Genomic DNA, 20493 nt, shown 5'->3' with positions numbered 1-20493 from the left:
TGGATGTGGCACCAGCCTTTCGGGTGGTGCTATGAGCAGTACTAAAGAGCAGCAGCTATGCACTGAAGGCTTTAACCACTTGATGTTGTTTACCCTGGGCGTTCTATATGGAGCTTGATACTGCAGCACATAGGGAACAGATGTTTTAGTAAGAGGGTAGGTTTTGTCATTCCTTAGGCAGATCTGTTAATTTACGCCCATCCCCTACAAGAAGCAAGGCACACCACAGGCTGCTTAAAAAACACACACATTCCTTGCCGTACTGAGATCAGATAACGAGAAGCAAACTCTTCCGCCCAACACAAAAATTAGAGCAACAGCACCAGCTAAAATTTAACAAAACCATAAATTTATTTTAGTAATATCCTGAAGCAAGGTGAGTTTGGGATGTGATTTGTAACAATTTTAAAAATAAAAGAACTCTGAAAAAGTAGCCATGAGCCTCTCTCCCCCTAACAGCTTACAGCACTATTACAGTTAAAACAAGCATTGGTAATGCACAGACAACGGGCGAGCCAAGCAAAATGGGCAACTGACAATAAGATGGTAAACAAGCAGTGACAGCAGCTGGTGTTGTGAGGGAGGGGGTGGCACAGACTGGCTGCTGACTGCTGGGGAGAGAAAATCATGAGACATATTACAAGTAATTTTTTCAGACGGGTCTGCAATGGTTGGGCTAGGATGTGAGAGCGAAGGAAACAAGCAGCCTGAGATTTATGGGTTGATGAGGGAGATAAGCTATACGTGGTGTGTGGATGTTGTGAGAGCTGGCAGGGAGGGGTCCCGGAAGAGAGACTCCGGGTGCGAGGCTCTGCAAGTTTTAGGTGTATGCGTTTGTCCTGTTGCTGTTGCGATACCTTTGCAACGTTAATAGATGTGCTATAGTCTTTGGAATCATTGTACACAAAGCTGTATTTATGACGTTCTTACCTTAATGATACGCTCTGTATTTAGGGCACATGCAAAAACAACAATTGATGGACAGAATGCAGAACAATGTCATACATTCACCCCAGTACAGAGATCTGGGCATAAATCCATCGTTTTTTTGCTCACCATGCCGTTCCAGTTTGAACCCAGCCATATGCAAATCAGTCTTGACCCTGTGCCTCATGGGAACAGTCCAGCCCGAACTGTCAAGCCAGGTCCTCCCTGGACTGGAAACAAGCATCCTAGGACCGGTTTCGGGGTTTCACCCCTCTTCAGCCAGGATAGCTTGATTCCAGTGGCATGGAGAGCAAGGGACCCACGTCTGGGCATACCCTTCCCACTCGGGGTGACAAATGCAAAAACAACAATTGATGGACAGAATGCAGAACAATGTCATACATTCACCCCAGTACAGAGATCTGGGCATAAATCCATCGTTTTTTTGCTCACCATGCCGTTCCAGTTTGAACCCAGCCATATCCAAATCAGTCTTGACCCTGTGCCTCATGGGAACAGTCCAGCCCGAACTGGCAAGCCAGGTCCTCCCTGGACTGGAAACAAGCATCCTAGGACCGGTTTCGGGGTTTCACCCCTCTTCAGCCAGGAGAGCTTGATTCCAGTGGCATGGAGAGCAAGGGACCCACGTCTGGGCATACCCTTCCCACTCGGGTGACAAATGCAAAAACAACAATTGATGGACAGAATGCAGAACAATGTCATACATTCACCCCAGTACAGAGATCTGGGCATAAATCCATTGTTTTTTTGCTCACCATGCCGTTCCAGTTTGAACCCAGCCATATGCAAATCAGTCTTGACCCTGTGCCTCATGGGAACAGTCCAGCCCGAACTGCCAAGCCAGGTCCTCCCTGGACTGGAAACAAGCATCCTAGGACCGGTTTCGGGGTTTCACCCCTCTTCAGCCAGGATAGCTTGATTCCAGTGGCATGGAGAGCAAGGGACCCACATCTGGGCATACCCTTCCCACTCGGGGTGACAAATGCAAAAACAACAATTGATGGACAGAATGCAGAACAATGTCATACATTCACCCCAGTACAGAGATCTGGGCATAAATCCATCGTTTTTTTTGCTCACCATGCCGTTCCAGTTTGAACCCAGCCATATGCAAATCAGTCTTGACCCTGTGCCTCATGGGAACAGTCCAGCCCGAACTGCCAAGCCAGGTCCTCCCTGGACTGGAAACAAGCATCCTAGGACCGGTTTCGGGGTTTCACCCCTCTTCAGCCAGGATAGCTTGATTCCAGTGGCATGGAGAGCAAGGGACCCACGTCTGGGCATACCCTTCCCACTCGGGGTGACAAATGCAAAAACAACAATTGATGGACAGAATGCAGAACAATGTCATACATTCACCCCAGTACAGAGATCTGGGCATAAATCCATCGTTTTTTTTGCTCACCATGCCGTTCCAGTTTGAACTCAGCCATATGCAAATCAGTCTTGACCCTGTGCCTCATGGGAACAGTCCAGCCCGAACTGCCAAGCCAGGTCCTCCCTGGACTGGAAACAAGCATCCTAGGACCGATTTCGGGGTTTCACCCCTCTTCAGCCAGGATAGCTTGATTCCAGTGGCATGGAGAGCAAGGGACCCACGTCTGGGCATACCCTTCCCACTCGGGGTGACAAATGCAAAAACAACAATTGATGGACAGAATGCAGAACAATGTCATACATTCACCCCAGTACAGAGATCTGGGCATAAATCCATCGTTTTTTTGCTCACCATGCCGTTCCAGTTTGAACCCAGCCATATGCAAATCAGTCTTGACCCTGTGCCTCATGGGAACAGTCCAGCCCGAACTGCCAAGCCAGGTCCTCCCTAAACTGGAAACAAGCATCCTAGGACCGGTTTCGGGGTTTCACCTCTCTTCAGCCAGGATAGCTTGATTCCAGTGGCATGGAGAGCAACGGACCCACGTCTGGGCCATCATTTGTTTGTTGTAACGCTTTTCGCCCTAAGTGGGATGGGTATTCCCAGACGTGGGACCCGTGCTCACTACGCCACTGGAGTCAAGCTATCCTGGCTGATGACGGCTGATAGCCAGAAACCGGTCCTAGGATGCTTGATTCCGGTCCAGGGAAGACATGGCTTGGCAGTTCGGGCTGGACTGTTCCCATGAGGCACAGGGTCAAGACTGATTTGCATATGGCCATGTCTAAACTGGGGTGGCGTAGTGGGCAAAAGAACGATGGATTTAACCCAGATCTCTTGACTGGGGGAGAATGTCTGCATTGTCAGCATTCCGTCCATCATTTGTTTGTTGTAACGCTTTTCGCCCTAAGTGGGATGGGTATTCCCAGACGTTGGACCCGTGCTCACTACGCCACTGGAGTCAAGCTAACCTGGCTGATGACGGCTGATAGCCAGAAACCGGTCCTAGGATGCTTGATTCCGGTCCAGGGAAGACATGGCTTGGCAGTTCGGGCTGGACTGTTCCCATGAGGCACAGGGTCAAGACTGATTTGCATATGGTCATGTCTAAACTGGGGTGGTGTAGTGGGCAAAAGAACGATGGATTTAACCCAGATCTCGTGACTGGGGGAGAATGTCTGCATTGTCAGCATTCCGTCCATCATTTGTTTGTTGTAACGCTTTTCGCCCTAAGTGGGATGGGTATTCCCAGACGTGGGACCCGTGCTCACTACGCCACTGGAGTCAAGCTATCCTGGCTGATGACGGCTGATAGCCAGAAACTGGTCCTAGGATGCTTGATTCCGGTCCAGGGAAGACATGGCTTGGCAGTTCGGGCTGGACTGTTCCCATGAGGCACAGGGTCAAGACTGATTTGCATATGGCCATGTCTAAACTGGGGTGGCGTAGTGGGCAAAAGAACGATGGATTTAACCCAGATCTCTTGACTGGGGGAGAATGTCTGCATTGTCAGCATTCCGTCCATCATTTGTTTGTTGTAACGCTGTATTTAGGGCACGGCTTTCCTCACTTTGGGGCCTTAAAATGTAATAAAGCGCCATACTCATGATCGCCTGCGTCCACCTCCTAAAAGCACACTTCAGTGTAATCAAGGGAATGCCCTTCCCAGGCGCTATTACCCAGGGAAGTAAAATAGAGGAAGGGGTTAAGGGTGGGTGCATGGTGTGAGGGTAACTGACAAACAGAAAGGAATCCACCAAATGAACAAGCCCGGCGGAGCGTGGCGCGCGCGCTTGGCAGGGGAGCGCATTCCAGGCGGGGAAGCGGACCCTTTGAAGTGCGATGCCAAACGGATTGCATGGCGGCATGATGCGCATGATTGTGCGCGTGCTCGCCATGCAATCCGCTTTTGGGAGCACTTTGAAATGCCCCCTTACAATAGTCTTGCTTCGCGATCGCTTACGCGCTGGCAAGGCGAGATGTAAAAACAACAAAAAAAAATTAACACACACTAACACTACTCAAAACAGATATTTAAAAAGGATGTGACAACTGGCGTTGTCACTTCTAAGATTTGTCTACCCATAATCGGTGAGATCGTGTGCATACGAGTAAGATCTGAATTGTTGTTATAGTATATTCATGGACTCATTTGCTCCGAGTTGGTGGCTCCTATGTACTGTAAGTGGAGAATATGTATCTCTCACATGGGATGAAACCCAAACACACGTCCCCTATAGTTGGAAAAGTTCGATCTTTGTAAAGATCTATACTATGTACAAAACGTGTAGGAAAAAAATGGGATGGGGGTGCCAAAGATATACAGATGGTGTGACTATTCCAACCTGCACTCAATTGACATATATTAAATTAAGTGACTGGCGGCGCATGGGAGCTCATGTGACCTATAAACTGGAAATAAAAAACGTGTAAGATGTGAATAAGTCTGAGGGGTACATACCAAATTGTTGAAAGGATTTGTATGCGACTAATGCATAGGAAACATAGGTTTGACGGGCCCAGCCTGCTCCGGACCCTGTACTGTAAATGGAGTCAACGGCACTCAGTCTTGTCGCTTAAAAATGATATATTGGCCTCCTTAATAAGGGCCAGTAAGAGTAATCCTTGGGGAAAATAAGAATAAACAAATCAAGGAGCGTACTTTCTGGCCTGCGATGGTTACATGAGTCTAGCACTTAGGAGCGGAGTACAGTGGTATAAGAACAATGGCGCCACTGTGGTATGTCAAGAGGAATTGTCAATGGGCGTGGTTACAGAAGCTGTAACCCTGAAGAAACACCCTGTAGATGCCTGGCTATTGTGATGCAACGAGTGCTCAGTGGGAAAGAACACGGTCTCGTGCATGTGGTGATATACGCTGCAATCCAGTGCAGAAAATCTGGGAAGGAGTCAAGGCTAATAAGCAAGTAGACGGGACTAAATATACGGTTACGCGCAGTGTAGCTATAGCCCTTAAGATACACCCTGTAGATGCCTGGATATTTTCATGCAAAGAGCGCGCAGTGGGGAATAACATTGTCTCGTGCGTGAGGTGAAAAACGCCGCAACCCAGTGTAGAAAAACTGGGAAGAGGTCAAGGCTGACAGACAATGAGAGTGGACTACGTATACAGTTACCTGCAATAGAGAGTAACAAATCGCACATGTTAGATAAAAACCATAATAAAAGCGTGGCATATCATGTATTAAACATCAATTATACCTCTCCGTTTTCAAAGGAAGCTAGTAGAGACACAACAGTGCGGAATAACACTAAGTTACGTGATCGCCGCCGGGCCAGCAATAATACAAAATGTACACCAAACCTATCAAATGGCAATACGAATACTAGGTTTGTCAAACTACGCTTGTGACAGCCTTATGGGTTTAGGAAGCACTAGGAGAAAGAGGGTAGATAACATACAGGAGGAAACCGCTAAGAAAAGCTAAAAGAAGCTCCAAGGAAAACCTTCGTACCGGCCTTCCGGTATGGAAAGCACTAAATTAGACACAGAATGCAGGCTAAATCAGGGAGATAAAGCAACACCAAAGCATTCATGCCCCAAGGCGCTTACCTGTTGTAGCAGTGATCCGTGTGGGCCAAGCAACCCGTTTTTAAAGAGAATGTGTTGCGCTCGAAAAGCAACTGTCAACCATGCATGAAGAAAGACTTAGTTGGCAATTGGCCAATACGGAATTCTCCGGTTCAGCTCCCAGTCCTGCGTGTCAATGACGTATGGACAACTTGATAGACAGATGGGCCCTCCTGTGCCTGGTTGCTGCACCACCAAGACGCGGAGAAGACATTAAAAGAGTGAAAACAGACCGAAAATGAAACATGAAAAATGTATGGGGAAGTGTGCCCAAACTCTTCCCGTGTGGCGCAGGGGGCAGAGAGAAATTATGTTGCACCGAAATACAACAGAAGAATAAATATCATAGATTGGGGTTGCCCAAAAACGGCAAAGTAATTAAATGTAGCAGTAACTCACAATCCCCACCTGGGCCATTCACAAACGTTATGGGTTGGCAGGACAGTGAAAGCAGACCTGGGTGTGAGAAGGAAGATGTGTGGCTGCGCGAGCTCATAAGGAAATAAGATAGGAAGCTGTGTAGCTTTGGAAAGCTAAAAAGCCAGACAGTGATGCTATAATAATAAATAAAACAAGCATTGGCCACGCGGCGGCCGCGAAAGTGAAAGTGATCGCGATTGCGATCGCGTGCTGCGGAGGAAAGACACATGGCGCTGCGCGCGTGCACGTTCACGTGCACTGAAGCTTTAGACCACGGCAGCACTTTGAAAAGCCTGTATACAAAATGTCTCGGCCAGACCAGCGCATGCGCTGGATCAGGCGAGACCTAAAAAGTGGGAAGCCCAAAAATGTGTATATGTCCGTATGTAAGCTATGCATGCAAGTATTGCCCGTACGTAATTTAAAAAATTTCCTCCAAAAGCACGTTCAGGGGAGTGCCAGAAAATTGGATAGTTCCTACAATGCACATTTCTTGTTTTTTTCACAGTAGTACCTTAGAATAGTTTGATCAAAAGAACAGAACTAAAGGAGGGGGTCAGTTACTGTAAACAAAATGCTTGACAGAACATATCCATTTTCAGGATTCTGTTGAAGGGCATCTGATTGAAGGCCAAGTGGTAGGGGAAGTGAGTCCCATAGGAAGGAGTCAAACACACTGAGGATTCTGCTCCACAAATGTGTGTTTCTCATCTGGTGAGCAGAAAGTCTATGTGCGTTGGATGACCTTACGCGTTTTGTCAGCTGGATGGATGACCTTACGCGTTTTGTCAGCTGGATGGATGACCTTACGCGTTTTGTCAGCTGGATGGAGGGTATCAAGTTGGAAAGGTCAGAGTGCTCATGCAGAACCATGCTAAGAATAAACTTTTTCAATCAACTCATTGTTTTGGAGCTAGTGGGGAGGCATCGAGGCAGATGAGATGTGGCTTCTGATCTTCAGGACAAGCATGAGACAGCGAGAACGGCTTTGTATTTTTTGCAGGTTGTCAATAGTTTTGGCAGGATGGCCTCCATCGATTGCACAGTTAATTCTGGAGATGGCCATTGCTAAGACAAGGGTGATGCTATGAGGCACAAGCGGTAGTTGTATGATTCCACAAAGGACGGAAACATAGAACACCTTTAAAATGATGTTGTTCAGCTGCAATATCAGTAGGTTGAGTGGGTTCACCAGAGGGTTCAGTTGGTTAGGCAAGAGGGCCTTCTTATGGCAGCAACTTCCATCCATATCTTACTCTATACATATACATATTGAACCTCTTCCTAAGCTCTGCATCAGATAGAACTGATTCTCAAAGACCTTGGGAACATTTTACCTCGTCTTGCTGCTGGAGACCAATGTTGGAAATTGTGGCCTGACCTAAGTGCTCAGTTTTTTGTCGCGTACAGCCTTTTTGAACAAAACCTGCAGCCGAAATTAAGTGCTAAAATCCTTGCCAAAAAAGCAAATATAAAATCAGGTGAACAAGATCGTCATGAGTTAGCACAAAAAGCACACACAGACCTGTGTGTATCTTTCTAACAAGATCTAGGGAAAGCCACGTACCTACCCGTACCCTTTGAACTTCACATATATAAAAAGAACTCATGAGACTGAGATGTGGATTATTCCCTTCAAAGGCGTATACATTTGGGGGTTTAAAAGGTTCTTGCCCATTTAACTGTAGACCATGTAATTACAAGAATCGCTGTTCCATGTTGTGTCTCTCTGCCCTAATTTAAAGAGCCTAAGAAGCTCCTATTGGGTCACTTGGGCATAACCGAAAGTAAAATAGCCATATCCAAATGCCTTAGTGGAGTAAATCTACACCTCTCGGCCAGGTTTGTGAAAATCCTTCCATGTCCCTTGGGTGCCAAGATTTTATGTGCTCCTTGATCCCATATTATGCACTTTATGAGCTCGATTGGAAAAATGTTATCTAAACACTTGTGAATGTTGCTCATGCACAATGCACTTTACCATTTTTTCTTACTGGTGTTTTGTGACCTTAGCTTCCACAACAAAATAATTACAAATAGTGATTGTTTGTGAAATCCCCAAATCAATGCACCAACGATTGCATCATGTCATTTCACACATTGCCTCTTATCTGTTGTTTTAGTACATTTTAGATCACTTCCAAGTGTTCAATGTACAATGCACTTTATCCTGTTGCACTTAAATGTCGCCCTGAAAAGGCCCATTTGTAGAATAATACTCTATTTACTATATACTCTACATCTCATATTGTGATTTTAATGTTGATTGAATAAGTTGCAACGACAATGCCCTTCATCTTGCAAATGTCTCTGCAAACCTAACTTTATGAATGCAGAATCAGTTGACTGTTGACTCTAGGTGATGATGCAAAGCAATGATCAATTGTATGTTTTGAAGCGATCATTTACAATGTCATAGGCTTTGAAGTGTTACTTTTCATTTTCGTTCTCTTTTTAGTTGTTTTTAAACTTCCCTTGACATACTGTAATGGTTTTAAATAACTGGTAACAATAAAACGTTTACTTACATACTGTTTGACGTTGTTCTGATCTTGAAATAATACCAACGTTTTACACCAGTATCTCAATACAGAAGGATTTGAATCCCATGATGCATGGAAACATCCTCTCCAAATAGTCACTGGAGTTTGTGGTCGGAGACTCAGGCGGCACTATGTGTATGGTTATATACATTCGCTTCTTCTCAACCTCTTGTATTATATAATAAATAACAGAACACACAGATTAACACTTTTATCTAAACAGATTATGTAACATACTCTTTCATCCCCTACCAGATCAAAGGCTGTATATAAACTAACAAAAAAATGATCCTGATACTGGGTTCTTACTTGCAGGTTGGCCGCCGCTGGGCCTAATTGTTTTAAGAGGAGGAGTCCAGCCCTTGAACATTGGCTTTCATCAGTTGGGTGTGTGCATAAATTACTATATGTCAGTTGTCAGAAATTGTGCCAGAAGCTGCTGCTATCAAGGATCAGTCATAAACCCAACAAGGTCCTGGGACAGAAATTCAAGGACAGTGAGATGTAAGTCATTCAGTGGTTTGAAAGTTGCCTCACCCGGCAGTCTAAGGCTCTGTTTACCAGCAGGTTGATGGGTCCCTGCCCCGGCGTAAACTCCTGTTGGTGTTGGAGTCGGAATTACGAGTTGGGTGATGTTTACCGAATCCAGTACTTACCATGTCTGCTAAATATCTCACCCTTTTGTTAAATTTCACCAGATGAAACCTGCCGAAGTTTAACAGGAGAAAGTGTACACTATGTGTACAGTGTTTACTGTACCATGAAGGTTTTGGTGCGGCAAGATCCAAAATCTGCATGTTATTCCCAAGAAACTCGTTAAATGTGCCATTTATCGCACCTGATAATGAATGTACCCCAGTGTACCGTTCTGTATCCAGTGCACTAAAAAGTAACTGGATTCTGACATATTCTGAATCACGCCCTAAGTCAGTCATAAGTTATAATGCTGACCTGATGATAGTATGGCCCTCTATGTGGTTGAAACATCTATTGGTAACAGGACTCTGGTAAGACTGTATATCACAAAGGGAACACACCCACATAACTGACAAACTGAGTTACCTCCCCAATATACTGCACTTCAATTGAAGTCATATTGTATTTATCAGCTGCCTCTGTATGATATCAAAGGTCTGTTGCTTGGTGCTCACATTAAACATCCATATGCCTCCATGGTTACCGCTTTTCCCAACTTCCTATAATTGTTGTCCTCCTTCCGATTTCTGATAAATCTGGGATAACGATTGACTGAGACTCGCTAACTTTGACTGACTAGCTCCCAGGTTTCCTGAGGGTACCCTCCCTGATAAGATAGAAGGCAGACATTGTGAAAGTACTCAATGCTAATAACACAAATACACGGTTAAGTGAAACAAAAGGTTAATCCTTGGCAGTTCGACTGATCTTCTTGTCTGCTGGTCATATGTCCTTTTGCCTGTCTGTTTACCATATAAATCCTTTTACCCACAGTTGGCCCTCACTCACTCATTATTTCAAGGGTGAATCTGAAGTTAAATAATCACCTGGCACGTGAGACTTCACATTGATAATTAAATTATTTCTTTCAGAAATAGGTAAAGGATTTTTGTCATTTCAACATTCTGGAAACTACCTCTCAGTCAGCTGGCTAATTCAAAATAACACCTGTGACTCATGTCAATTAATGGTGCTGTCAATCAATATTGTTCCATCTATGTTCATTAACCTGTCATAGATCACTTTCAACTAAGCAGTGTGTCTAAGTACTACTGTACTGTCCAGGTGACAACTCTGCCTTGACCAGTGATATTGAACACTCTCCCAGCAATTGTTTGCACTGGCCACACATTGTTATGAATCTGTCTCTTTGCCTCTGGGGGTGCCATGAATGCACCAAGTGGAGCCTGAGAGTCACCATCAGAACGCATCCTAGGTTGTCATATCACTACTGCCTGAATGCCATTTCAGTCTTGGAGAGACTTGAAGACCTTCATTTGTTTCCATGGATTATAGACCTCAATATGCAGTGCCAGGTCTTCACAAAGACCAGGGGAGGCTGTTGCCAAAATAAAGTGGTGGGGCAGCGCGGGGAGGGCAAATAATAATACAAAAAGCACTTACCTCCTGCTGGCGCTGCCAGCCGCCTTGGTGAAAAGTAACATGTAAAGGGGGTGAAAAAAACAGTGTTTTCGCCGGCGGGTAGCAACATGTACCCCCCGGGATCAACATATCACTGCTAGAGGGATGTGGAGCTCGCACTAAAATCGTAAGAGAAGGGGGCCTGTCTTAAAATCCATGGGCCACACACATCCAATCCAGATGCTGCTCTCAGAATGAGAGTAGCACCAGGATTGGTCTGAGCGGCCTGGTTAGGTGCTCAGTAAGGGACTGGTAGCCTTCGCTTTTTCTCCACCCAGCTGTACAATACAGCTGGGTTGGAGAAGTCAAAGTGCGCATGTTGATTTGGCCGGCCTAAGACGGCGGGCCAAACGGTCATGTACACTTACAGTGCTCAACACTCCTACTTCCCCTGTTGTAGCTGCTGCTGTCACTCAGGATGCCTTCTCCACCCTTGACTCAGCAGCATCGGCTGTAAGTGAAAAATAAAACAATAATACAATTGTTTAACCATCGTTTTATTTTTCATCTGCAGTGAGTGGGGAAAGGCTCCTCCGCCATTATGGAGGAGCCGCCACTGACATTGACCCTGAATTTGCTGTGCAGTGCTTTCTAGTGCTAGTCTTTCTAGTGCTAGTCCTGCCAGCCGTCAACATTGGCCTCTCTCATCCAGGTCTAGTGAGAGAATGGGATTACATTCACCTACGGTTAGTCTTGTGCAGCCCAATCCTGCGACTCTACCTTGGACTTGTTGTTGCCTCAAACTGCTTATAATCTGCCACTGCCTAAAGCTTCTTGATAAGGTATTGATGTTTGAACCTCTGTGTCCCAGAACTCCTGTTGCCTGATTGCTGACCAATTCCTGCCTTATTTCTGCCCGAGTTTGTGTCGTGTCACAGTACAGCTTGCTGCAGATTTCCATCTGCCTCGCATTCCAGTTTGCTTTTGTGTTTTTTCCTGCCTTTAGTCTCTAATCAGACGCAGACCCTGGGCTGTTCCCTCTCTAATTTTCTCCTCGTGTGTTCCTTTTGTTCTTACTAACATAACCCCTTGCTTCCTGTCTTGTATCTCTGTTTCTGATAACTATGTTCCAATGCGTATTCCATTTGTATCTGTTCCGCAAACTCCCTCTTTTTATCTTCCCATTCCTTGTGTTTCCCTTTGACAGTCTATAGTTACTTTGTAGTCGATGTCTCTTGCTTTCTACACTTCCTAGCATTCTTGTGTTTGTCCTGGTGTATGTAGTTTTTAGATTTGCCCTGCATAGCGTGTTACAGTTCCTAGAATTTATGTGATTGTCCTGCTTTGTTCATTCTTCAGTTTTTCAGCTTGCTCTTACATGTTTGCTACAATTTATAGATTCATGGTGCTCACTCTGTTCCATTCAGTCTCTGGTTGTGTCCTTTTTCCTAGCTATCCCTATGCTTGCATTCCAGTTTATTGTGCCTTTTCTGTGCTAGTTTACTTAAAACAGTTTTCTCTATGCTGCTCACCTTGTACTCATCTTGGGATTTCAGTGCACTTTAAATATATTATTTTGCCCTCACCTGTGAAGAAATATATTCCCTTTCTACAGGGAGGCTTCTGCATGTCATGATATAATCACTACCCCATCCTATGTCTTGTGTTACATGTAGCCTCAAGTGCTTTAATTATGAGAGTGCGATACTGTTATTTTCTCAAGAATTTCCACTGTTGCTCAGCTGGACGCACTGGGTTTTGTCTCATGCATGTCGGTACAATACATATTTGTGCCCTATTGTCCAGACGCAGAATCACATCTGCTGCCCCTCTTTTTTTATGGGGTTCACAGAGTGACTGTCTGTAAGAGTAAGTTCCATAGAGATGTTGAGTTCCCTGTTGCTGTATCTGTGTATAACCATAAACCAGGATGTTTGTCCAGTTATTGGTTGACATAATTGCATGAACATGGCTGATATCATACAAGTCCTGGCAATCTCACACAGCACCATTTCTTTAGTGTATAGTCAGCTCAGTCCTCTCTCTTGCTCTCAACTGGATCTCTCAACTTTGACAAATCATCAACTCAATATCCCCTTACTAGATTAACCTAGTCTTTCATCACAACTCACAGGCAGTGTTACCTATGCCCCACTCCACAGACCAGCCCTGGCAAGGGATTCACAGTTATCGCTGAATTCATATTGTAACTGCCAACAGTTCACTTTCCCCTCATTTCACCACTCTAGTCTTTAAATACATCTTCATCAACTCTAGATTGGCCCAAGCACAGGCGTGCAAGATCGTTGACGTTTTAACCTCCATCACTCGCTACATACTGTTCATCATAGAGTTTTGGTGCTCTCTCACCTCACATTCATCTTTTGACATCTTAATCCACAGTACGTACTCCATCCTCCACAGAGATCAAAAACACAAGAAAGGAGGTGGAGTAGCTATAATCCACAAAGGAACCTGAAATGTCTTCTCCACCATAGCTCCTACCTCCTCTTCCTTTGAATCTCTGTTAATCACAATCAACTCAAGTCACAACAACACATGGTGTTCTCTTATTATCTAAATATTTCCTGGTGCTTTAATCCACCTTTTCTTTGAATTCACATAATATTAGAATTGCTCTACTCCAACAACATATTCATTAGTGATTTTAGCAGCCTATGGACGGTTGATAAAAACTTATTGAAGACAAACTAAAGAAAATTTGTGCTTGCCACAACTTCCTCCAGCATATCACCTCTTCAACCCATTCTGAAGGCAGCATCCTCGACCCATTAAGTTTGAATTCCACCTCATTTCAGTGGACGACCACATAATTCCTAATTGATCTAGTTATCACACCAGTCACTTTTGCATCTCTAAACACAACTCCCAGAAAAGAGGTCAGATTAAGATTCTTTTTATAAACAAGAAATACATTCTCAGAGAAATATTGCACATTGCCCAGTTCATTGACATAGTACAATTATAAATAACACAGAATCGCCAATAAATAGCACTTAATTAAATCGATACAGCCAACACAAGTGGAAATGGTACGTAGAATAAAATATCTTCTCACTAAAACTCATTGAGCAAACTGCAGCCCATTTATCCCACTCGTATAAAAATGTCTGAAAGCGCACCAGTTTAACCAACAACTGGCAAAACTAATTTTCTCGATTCGGGCAACTAAAGGGCATTGCACAGGCCAACGTAGTGCAAACTGGCAGAGAGACAATGCATATAAAAAAGTTATTTTGACAGGGCATCGTAGGGCAGTTAGTCCTGCTGGAGCATAAACCTCAAGGGCCTAATTATGATGCAGTTTGGACCACAACCGACGGCTTGTCGGTTGAGGTCCGAACTGCATCTATTGCTGCCGTTCGACGCATTGCGATGCATGCGGTAGTAGGCAGCAGTCGAAGGGACTGACCAACACTTTCTGACGAGCTCATGGAACCTGTTGGTCGGTCGGAAACACACCATAATCCCTTAAGGACGGCGTTTCCGCAGTCGGGATTATGATATTGGTTTTCCAACCGTCTTTCCATGCCGGCCTTTCCGACATAGAAAGGCTGCTGGAAAGCTACATTGGAGGCCCCTAGCAGGGCCTCTTTCCCCCTTGACCTCTGGGCTATGGTGCCCCCCTGAAGCATCGCTGCACTGTGTGGCAGGCACCTCATGTTGCCTGCCACAAGGGGCAGGGATGTTCACAAACTCACATTCCTCAATGGGAGCTTGTGCTGCGGGCGGTTTGGAGTTTGGAAGGATCGTAATTTGGTGTGTGGAACGGCCGACCTGTGGTCGAACAGTTTCTCCATCGAAACTGTGTCGCTCGGAGGCAACTCCAACTGACAACGTAATCAGGGCCCAAATCTCAATTATAAGAAGTTAAGTGAATTGTGCAAGGCCATAAATATCATAATTATCAAAGTCTTAATCAGTCTGGCCTCACTAATAGACCCAATTAACCAATTTCTGGGTCAATATCCTTCTCCAGGGCATCTTCCTATTTTGATCTACATCTACCTAATAGTTCAAGAAACATCCCCTGCAACCCTAAATGGAATATCAATGCCAGCCAAGGACAGCCAGGGAGGAGAAATCCTGGCATGGGATGATAACATTTTGCACAAATATTGACTGGTGGCAATGGCTACATCCTGGTATCTCAAAAGACATACCCGTTTAGACCCATTTCTCTTTAACCTTTCCATATTTTTTTAAGTCAGGACATAGGATCTCTTCCTTCCCTCTAGGAAGAATACACAGTCCAACTGTAGGTGGCTCAGTGAGTATTTGTTGCTCTGCTTACAGAGACACTGAACACAATTTCCACCTATTTTTGCTTTTAGCCCTGCCATCTGCCATCTCGGGTCAATTCCTACCCTCAGCCACAGGATTTCATTTCACAGAATCCTATATGGGATTGTATAAATACAGAAGAAGGTCCATGCCCTACGGAGAAATTAGGAAGGGCACAACGGATCTCTTGTTCCTCAAATACTGAAGGTCCTCACCCCAGCTAGTTTCCTCAGCACAGCACCCAAGGGTGCTCTTTTTTCACTGATTTGTTTTGCTTTGCTCCCTTCAAGGTGCATATCTGGAACTCCTAGGCGCTGCAACATTACTGTCACTGGATTCCTCTTACCAGGGACATAACCTTGGGGAGAGCAAACACTGATAATTTATCACACGGGACTACATTTTTTTGTTTTTTTTTAAATCCAGGGCTTTTGCATCTACCAGAGCACTCCAGGATGCAGTTCTCAACACCCTTCTTATAGCTTGAACCATTGCAATTTTTTTGTAAATCAAGGAGGGATTTCAATATCCTACCTTCTAACCCTTCCTATGTGACCCTTCTATCCATTGCCAGCACCTCCGCTGCATATAGAGCATGGGGGACTAATTTACCCTGTATGACTTTACTTAGTGGCTCAAATTTATAGGTGCCGTGTGTGCGGTCAAACAGTTTCAAGCAATTTACTTCAGTTGTCAATACAAGCCTCCAAATGGCCAGATGTTTGTCCCATCTTAAATCATCGGAGAGAATCATCCCCAAATACTTATATTCTCTGACCTGCTCCAACCTCGCATTGCCTAAAAACCAGGTGAATCTGCTTTTTCATTTTGCGAAGAAAAACTTTTTGCCTTTTCAATGTTGAACGGTAATTTGTTTTGGAGGCATTAAGAGCTTAGTGTTCTTAATGTGCATTTGAGCCAAATAGGCATAAGATTCATAACTACCAGGTCATCCGCATACATCAGGCAACTGATGTGCCTAACCCCAATCTTGGGGAAAAACTGTGCATAGCACTTAATGCCTGGGGGAGGTCCGCTATAAGTAAGCTAAACAGCAGAGGAGCTAAAACACATCCTTGGTGTAGGCCATTCTCTACCCGGATTTTCCTCGATAGGATACCTGTCCCGTCAAGGTCAACCTTTACGAAGTTATCATTATGTAGTTTCACCAGGAGATCTAACAGGACCTCGGATATATTCCTCTGTTGAAGCTTTCGCCAAAGCGTGCTTCTATCCACCCAGTGCAATGCCACCCGGAAGTCAGCGAAGCAACAGCAAAGGCCACCTACCAGCTCCATTGACCTCCTTGCAAAACCCCACAGCATAAACCAGAGGTCCATTGTTGAGTGTTTTGGCCTGAAACCTCCCTGCTTCATAGGGATCAGTCCGATATCAAAAGCTTAGGCAGCTAAGTGCGTTAGTAGAGTTTGAGCAAATAGCTTAGAAGTTATATGCAGCAAACAAATAAATATAAAATTAGCAGGCTGGTATGCTTTGCTTTTTTTATTAATAGGTTTCACTATGGCTTCCATCCATGAATCTGGAAGGATGCCTGCCTGTTGTTGTTAACCATTTAGCAAACCAACTCAAAATAAGGCCCCACTCCCTAGAATCTTTTTTAAGGATAACAGATGGGAGACCATTTGGACCACCAGCCCTAGAGGCGTTCATATTCAGACAGTACTACTGTCATCTGGTAGTGTGCGATAACCTCACTATAACCTTGGGAGCTAACCGTGGTCATCGACAGATTTTCAGAGTTCCACCATGATATAGAGAATACATAAAGGTGTACTAATCGTCCTCACTTATTTGTGCTTCAAGGGAAAATGGTGAAGTGAGAGTACCAAATTCACTAGTTGCCAAAAGTGCTTACTATTCTTCTCTACAATGGTAACTAACATTAGTTCCCAATTTGACTTGTAAAACTCTCTTTTTTGATGGCACATAATTTGCGTATGCGATTTTGAAGCCTCGATGGCTTCTCTTAGACTACCATTATTTGGATTTAAATTAAAGCATCAACGACTCTTATTCACAGCTTTTCTTCCCTCCCGACAGTCGTCATCAAACCAGTGATTCTCCTTTCCTCTAGTAGCGCTGGCTTGCTTGGGACCACCCTCTGCCAACTTGAAGTGGGCTCATAGTTGCTTCATCAGTGTGCTGTACCAACCTAATGCATCATTTCCTACTTCCAAATCTCGATGGTCAATATTATAGACGCTGCTAGTGGTGGTAATGGTTGGAACAGTATCAACAGCTAAAAAAAGTGGTTGCGGTAAGAGGCAAGGAAGCAGTGACAGTAATCAGAAATCAGTTCACTATAGTTTCACGATGTTTAGCAGGTCCTGGTCCAAGCGCTAGTTTTGGAGAGCCTCAAGGGTATGCCGAGTGCTGAAGGAAGTACTGATGTGCATGGGACATGTAGTGGTGCGAATGAGTGCCCCTGGCTGTACTAACATGAGAGGAGGTGTCCTAATGCTTCCAGAAGCAGCCATGGCAGCCGCATAACCCTCTAATCTAGCAGGCGAGAGAGCAGGTGGTCCCACTGACACACGCCGCACCAGCTCCATAGAGTGGCTGCTTTTGTGCACCTGTACATACCTAAAGCTCCCTGCGCTTTACACCCGCCTTTCTGTGCTCCTTCGTTCCATGGTATGGGGCTATTCAAAAACTGTACAAAGACTGTTTGTAGGACTACTCAAGAGCTGCTATCACTGTGCTCTCTTATGGGTCCAAGCTTACTGCAGGCCCCTCTCCTGGTACCTATGCAAAAGTTGGGGACCCTCTCTACATAGGATGCTTTGAGGTCAGGGAGAAGAGGAGAAAGCAACTATAAAATCTAGAGAAACTCCCTCGTGACCTATATTTCTTTCACAAATCTGAAATTAAATTCAGCATGGGCTAACCAATTATATCATGACAGCACCAAAATTCAAAAGAGTAGTTATTTAATTTTAACATTATTTATTTAGCTTTTTTGTTGTATATCAAAACGTTTTTACCCCCCCCCTTTTTTAAATATAAAAGTGAGATTATAAACATGTGCATACAGATGAACATGGTTACCACAAATTTTTTTAAATACAAAACATTCTCAAATTAGTAACCCCATAAATGAAAAATTATAAAAGGAATTCATGCATACTAAATCACAAGCATCTGACCTCATAAACACTCATACAACATTCACAAATACATATATCTGGAAAGTAGGAGACAAAAGATTGCATAATCTCTACGACCAACTTAAGTAGCTGCGTATAGCAGGATCTGAACAGCATTGGTCACTCCTGGTACCGGCATGCCAATAAGGGTTCTAGTAGGCCTCAACAGGCTTCCAGCAACCACTTGGGACCACTTGGGACCACTTGAAACAGGTTTAAAACATGTTTAAAAAACTAATTTGAGACTCCCTTTTCAGGCACTCCGGTACTGTCACACAGCAGTCTCCATCTTTTCCCCAGACTTTGCAGAGGTATTTGTGGCTTTGTGTCAGTATTAACAACTTGCATGTAGCAATAAAAAACAATTTAATGTAGTAGTCAAACAACAGAAATAGCAAGTGGTCAGCAGAAAGTAACTGGGCAGTGGGTGGCAGGTAATAGATGAATTCTCTCACTGGTATTACAGGGGCTTTAGCGGGTTTGAAAAACCTCATGAGATTTAACAAACATTTGGTGCATGACATGTTCAATGCTAGCCAGATTGCTGCACCATCACCTATGCTGTCCATGGCCCCCTCCTGCCTCTCCAATGGCTCCTTTAGCTCTGGGCTACCATGTCACACCTTGCTCGGTACCTCTGTGCTGCTCTCTGCAAAGCACACTCTTGTCACTAACCTATACTTTGTCAGCAGGCAGGTAGACAGGTGACCCCACTGAATGTGGGACTGTAGCAGGCCGGTTGTGCAGTCTTCAGGCAAACCAGCAGCTGGACAAGAGCAGGACCGAAAACCAAGACAACCGCTCTGTTTGTGCAGCTGCTGCTGTCCCTGGCGGTCCAACTACTTCAACAGCTATGTCACGGCAACCCCTGTTGTTGCGGTTTCAGCATCTGTAAGCAGTGTTGCAGTCTGGCTTCTCACTCAGCCAGCTCACTCACTCGTGTCTACTTCCCCTGCTCTCCTCTTTCTGTGTCTGCGTCTCCTCTCCATCTGCTCTCTATCTTGACAGAAAAGAGGTCAATCAAAGCAGCTGAAAATTAGCAAAAGACACTATTAGAATACATTGATACAGTATATTTTATAGGAACTTAGAAGCCATCAATCAGATTTCTGAAATTAAGAATACTACCAATTTCTTCTTAGAATACTCTGTCTGGTTGACTAAGACTATCATCAACAATGCTGAAGGTGTCATCCTTAAATCCATCAGAAACTTCCCTCATATATCATGGTAACCCAAAGACATAAATACAAGTAAAAGAAAAACCAGGAAACTAGAGCAAATCTGAGTCACATTCATTGCCCTTAAAAATATAAGGAAAATTCACAAGCTAACTCCTTTAAGCACAATATCAATGAAACAGTAAACCATTCAAAAACCATAAATAAAGCAAAAAAAATATTCTCAGTGGCAATTCAAAAGATCCAGAAAGGCATAAGACTCCTCCGTTAACCCTTCTCATCCATAAAGTCAGGAAGAACAGTCACTAAATGCTCTTCCTTCCATGTAATGAATGTAGATATACTCTAACACATCTTCACCACAACCAATCATTGGTAAATGTCAGCTAGTAACTGTAACCCAACCATGCTAATTTCTCATCTCTTACTCAAAACGGTAGACACCTTTCTGGATGAAGACATAATACCTTCTGCCCTCAAGCCTTACCAAGTTATCCCTTTCCTCAAGAAACCAGGTCGCCAAAATGTAAGGCAAGTTCAAACGTTTAGGAAGTCATCAAACTACCCTTACAGGAAAAAATTATTGAGAAAGCCTTGAACTACCTGCTGACTCACATTTCCAACAGCAACCTATTAAAGAATGCTAAATTTGTTTTTAGGTTAAAACACAGCACCAAGATAGTCATTCTTCAAATTCTAGCTGACATATTCACAACCATGGATGAAAGTGGAGCCTGTTTTCTAGCCTGGTGGATCTGTCATCAGAGATTGACACCATTGACCACTCTTTATTCCTGAGCATTCGTTCCACTAGAATGGGTATGGTAGGAAAACTAGTTTAAATCCTTCCTGATAGTGAGACTGCAATCTGCAACATACTACTTATATAGAACTTTATCTT

Source organism: Triturus cristatus, chromosome 3_2 (genome assembly GCF_964204655.1).
Source record: "Triturus cristatus chromosome 3_2, aTriCri1.1, whole genome shotgun sequence".
Classification (NCBI taxonomy): domain Eukaryota; kingdom Metazoa; phylum Chordata; class Amphibia; order Caudata; family Salamandridae; genus Triturus; species Triturus cristatus.
This window is presented reverse-complemented; position numbering follows the sequence as displayed.